Here is a 5214-nt window from a genome sequence, read left to right as displayed (position 1 = left end):
TTTAATTATTAATACTCATAACCATTTAATCGTGACTGAGATTTCAAGGGACCATAGATTGCTCAAGCCGAAATTCCGGGATCGACCCTTACTCACTAAGGTTTACTTGACGACCCAGTGCACTTGCTGTTTTTGTCAATTAGACAAAGAATTAAGATTATGACGTGCTATTAAGTTTGGCGCCGTACTAAGAATGAAACAATCCGATTTGCACAGTTTTTTGGCCGTTGCTGGGGATTGTTCGAGTTTGGACAACTGACGGTTCATCTTGTTTGCTCAGATTAGGTAAAATTTTATTTTAATTTTAAAGCATTTTGTTTTTATTATTTTTATTTTTATTTTCAAAAAAAAAATTATAATATAAATTATTCTATGGCTTCAGAATTTTTTAAGAATGAATTCTAGAGTTTCAAGATAACATGTTGAAGGCCTACTGGCTGTAAGCATGTCTATTTCTTTTGGACTGAGCTTCTCTTCACATGCTTGAACTATTATGCTGAAGTTTGCTGGCATTGCATGTTAGTGTTGGACGAGCTTTATGAAAATTGGCTGGTATTAATCATGTCTAATTTTTGGGCCGGAGTTTAGACTGACATTGCATGATCCTGGATTCTTATTAAAATTTTGAAATCCTTATTTTCTTTCCAATTAATTTTCGAAAAATTACAAAAAATTTAATAAAATCATAAAAACCAAAAAAAAAATTTTGTTGATGTTTCTTGTTTGAGTCTTGTGTCAATTTTTAAGTTTGGTGTCAATTGCATATTTTTAATTTTTCTTAAAATTTTTGAAAACTCATGCATGATGTTCTTCATGATTTCAAGTTGTTCTTGATGAATTTCTTTGTTTGATCTTTAAATTTTCTTGTTTGGTGTCTTTTTCTTATTTTTCATATGCATTTTCAATTTGTTAGTGTCTAAGTTTGAATTTCTATTTTGGTGTCTTGCGTGTTTTTCTTTTCTTAAAAATTTTCAAAATAAGTTCTTGGTGTTCATCTTAACATTCAAAGTGTTCTTGATGTCATCTTGACATTCAAGGTGTTCTTGCATGCATCATGTGTTTTGATTCATAATTTTCATGTTTTGAGTCTTTTTGTTGTTTTTCTCTTTCTTCATTAAAATTCAAAATAAAAAAATATCTTTCCCTTATTCACTCATAAATTTTTCGAAAATTTTAGTTGACTTTTTCAAAATTTTTTAAAATTTAGTTGTTTCTTATGAGTCAAATCAAATTTCAATTTAAAATTCTATCTTTTTCAAATCTTTTTCAAAAATCAAATCTTTTTCATTTTTTCTTTCATAATTTCAAAATCTTCAAAATTTATTTTCAAAATCTTTTTCTTATTTCTATTTCATATTTTCAAAATTAATGCTAACAATTAATGTGACTGATTCAAAAATTTTTAAGTTTGTTACTTGCCTAGTAAGAAGTTCAGCTTTAATTTTAAAATCATATCTTTGTTTCTTGTTATCAGTAATCATTTAATTTTCAAATCAAATCTTTTTAATTTCTTTTCAATTTTTTCAAATAAATTTCATCATTTTTTCAAAATCATTTAAAATCTTTTTAATTCTTATTACTTCTTATTTTTCAAATTGATTTCAATTTTTTTTTCAATTAATTTATCTTTTGATTCTTATTTTTTCAAAACTACCTAACTAATTTCTCTCTAATTTTTAAAATCACTAACCTCTTTTTCAAATTTCTTTTTAATTAACTAATTGTTTTTAAATTTTAATTTAATTTCATTTCATTTTTCTTCTTAAAAATTTTCGAATTTTAACTTTAATTTTAAATTAAAACAAAATATTTTTATTTTATTTTATTTTCGAATTCTTCCATCTCTCATCTCCCTCTAATTATTTATTTATTACTAACACTTCTCTTCTACTCAAAATTCGAATCAACTCTTCTCCTCTGTGTTCGAATTCTTATTTTTCTTTCTTCCATCCTTCTCTTCTTATACTCATATAAGGAATCTCTATATTGTGACATAGAGGATTCCATATTTTCTTTTCTGTTCTCTTCTTTTTCATATCAGCAGGAACAAGGATAAGAATATTCTTGTTGAAGCTGATCCTGAACCTGAAAGACTCTGAAGAGGAGCTAAGGGAAGCTAAAGCACAACTCTCTGGAGAAAATCTGACAGAAATTTTTGAAAAGAAGGAGACATGGCCGAAAATAATAACAATGGTGGAGGTGCAAGGAAGATGCTTGGTGACTTTACTGTACCAAATTCCAACTTGCATGGAAGAAGCATCTCAATTCCTGCCATTGGAGCAAACAATTTTGAGCTAAAGCCTCAATTAGTTTCTTTGATGCAACAGAATTGTAAGTTTCATGGACTTCCATCAGAAGATCCTTTTCAGTTCTTAACTGAATTCTTGCAGATTTGTGATACTGTTAAGACCAATGGGGTTGATCCCGAGGTCTACAGGCTTATGCTTTTCCTGTTTGCTGTAAGAGACAGAGCTAGAATATGGTTGGACTCTCAACCTAAAGATAGCCTGAACTCTTGGGATAAGCTGGTCACGGCTTTCTTAGCCAAGTTCTTTCCTCCTCAAAAGCTTAGCAAGCTTAGAGTGGATGTTCAAACCTTCAAACAGAAAGAAAGTGAATCCCTCTATGAAGCTTGGGAGAGATACAAGCAACTGACCAAAAAGTGTCCTTCTGACATGCTTTCAGAATGGACCATCCTGGATATATTCTATGATGGTCTGTCTAAATTATCTAAGATGTCATTAGACCATTCTGCAGGTGGATCCATTCACCTAAAGAAAACGCCTGCAGAAGCTCAGGAACTCATTGACATGGTTGCAAATAACCAGTTCATGTACACTTCTGAAAGGAATCCTGTGAGTAATGGGACACCTCAGAGGAAGGGAGTTCTTGAAATTGATACTCTGAATGCCATATTGGGTTAAAATAAAATATTAAGCTAAAGCCTCAATTAGTTTCTCTGATGCAACAGAATTGTAAGTTTCATGGACTTCCATCAGAAGATCCTTTTCAGTTCTTAACTGAATTCTTGCAGATCTGTGATACTGTTAAGACCAATGGGGTTGATCCCGAGGTCTACAGGCTTATGCTTTTCCTGTTTGCTATAAGAGACAAAGCTAGAATATAGTTGAACTCTCAACCTAAAGATAGCCTGAACTCTTGGGATAAGCTGGTCACGGCTTTCTTAGCCAAGTTTTTTCCTCCTCAAAAGCTTAGCAAACTTAGAGTAGATGTTCAAACCTTCAAACAGAAAGAAGGTGAATCTCTCTATGAAGCTTGGGAGAGATATAAGCAACTGACCAAAAAGTGTCCTTCTGACATGCTTTCAGAATGGACCATCCTGGATATATTCTATGATAGTCTGTCTAAATTATCTAAGATGTCATTGGACCATTCTGCAGGTGGATCCATTCACCTAAAGAAAACGCCTGCAGAAGCTCAGGAACTCATTGACATGGTTGCAAATAACCAGTTCATGTACACTTCTGAAAGGAATCCTGTGAGTAATGTGACGCCTCAGAGGAAGGGAGTTCTTGAAATTGATACTCTGAATGCCATATTGGGTCAAAATAAAATATTGACTCAACAAGTCAATATGATTTCTCAGAGTCTGAATGGATTGCAAACCGCATCCAACAGTACTAAAGAGGCATCTTCTGAAGAAGAAGCTTATGATCCTGAGAACCCTGCAATAACAGAGGTGAATTACATGGGTGAACCCTATGGAAACACCTATAATCCCTCATGGAGAAATCATCCAAATTTCAAATGGAAGGATCGACAAAAGCCTCAACAAGGCTTTTATAATGGTGGAAGAAACAGGTTTAGCAATAGCAAGCCTTTTCCATCATCTACTCAGCAACAGACAGAGAATTCTAAGAAGAATCCATCTAGCTTAGCAAATATAATCTCTGATCTATCTAAGGCCACTCTAAGTTTCATGAATGAAACAAGGTCCTGCATTAGAAATTTGGAGGCACAAGTGGGCCAGCTGAGTAAAAGAGTCACTGAAACTCCTCCTAGTACTCTCCCAAGCAATACAGAAGAGAATCCAAAAAGAGAGTGCAAGGCCATAACCTTACTTGGTGTGGCCGAACCCAAAGAGGAGGAGAAGGACGTGAATCCTAGTGAGGAAGACCTCCTGGGACGTTCACTGACCAATAAGGAGTTTCCCTTTGAGGAACCAAAGGAATCTGAGGCTCATCTAGAGACCATAGAGATTCCATTGAACCTCCTTTTACCATTCATAAGCTCTGATGACTATTCTTCCTCTGAAGAGGATGAAGACATCAGTGAAGAGCAGGTTGCTAAATATCTAAGAGCCATCATGAAGTTGAATGCCAGTTTATTTGGTAATGATACTTGGGAGGATGAACCCCCTTGTTCACCAATGAACTCAGTGAATTGATAAGGCAGACATTGCCTCAGAAGAAATCGGATCCCGAAAAGTTCTTCATACCTTGTACCATAGGCACCATGACCTTTGAGAAGGCTCTGTGTGACCTTGGATCAGGGATAAACCTCATGCCACTCTCTGTAATGGAGAAACTGGGAATCTTTGAGGTACAAGCTGCAAGAATCTCACTAGAGATGGCAGACAAATCAATGAAACAGGCTTATGGATTAGTAGAGGACTTGTTAGTAAAGGTTGAAGGTCTTTACATCCCTGCTGATTTTATAATCCTAGACACTGGGAAGGATGAGGATGAATCCATCATCCTTGGAAGACCCTTCCTAGCCACAGCAAAAGCTGTGATTGATGTGGACAGAGGAGAGTTGGTCCTTCAACTGAATGAGGACAACCTTGTGTTTAAAACTCAAGGATCTCCTTCTGTAACCATGGAGAGGAAGCATAAAAAGCTTCTCTCAGTGCAGAGTCAACCAAAGCCCCCACAGTCAAACTCTAAGTTTGGTGTTGGGAGGCCACAACCAAACTCTAAGTTTGGTGTTGAACCCCCACATTCAAACTCTAAGTTTGGTGTTGGGAGGTCCCAACAATGCTCTGAACATCTGTGAGGCTCCATGAGAGCTCACTGTCAAGCTATTGACTTTAAAGAAGCACTTGTTGGGAGGCAACCCAATGTTATTTAATTATATCTATTTATTTTCCATTGCTATTCTATACTTTCCTTAGGTTGATGATCATGTAAAGTCACAAAAATAACTGAAGAATCAAAAACAGAATGAAAAACAGCATTAAAAATAGCTCACCCT

At 34.8% G+C, this 5214-nt stretch overlaps 2 non-coding genes across 2 annotated transcripts; both read right to left on the bottom strand.

Moving 5' to 3' along the window:
* Positions 1 to 2573: 2573 nt before the first annotated feature.
* Positions 2574 to 2681, bottom strand: LOC114927259 (small nucleolar RNA R71). The gene has a single exon (XR_003817615.1). It is a non-coding gene; the product is annotated as a small nucleolar RNA R71 (small nucleolar RNA).
* Positions 2682 to 3217: 536 nt separating this feature from the next.
* LOC114927261 (small nucleolar RNA R71) lies at positions 3218 to 3325 on the bottom strand. Its single transcript, XR_003817617.1, has one exon. It is a non-coding gene; the product is annotated as a small nucleolar RNA R71 (small nucleolar RNA).
* Between the last annotated feature and the right edge of the window lie 1889 nt (positions 3326 to 5214).

This window comes from Arachis hypogaea, unplaced genomic scaffold (assembly GCF_003086295.3).
Source record: "Arachis hypogaea cultivar Tifrunner unplaced genomic scaffold, arahy.Tifrunner.gnm2.J5K5 arahy.Tifrunner.gnm2.scaffold_90, whole genome shotgun sequence".
Classification (NCBI taxonomy): domain Eukaryota; kingdom Viridiplantae; phylum Streptophyta; class Magnoliopsida; order Fabales; family Fabaceae; genus Arachis; species Arachis hypogaea.
This window is presented reverse-complemented; position numbering and strand designations above follow the sequence as displayed.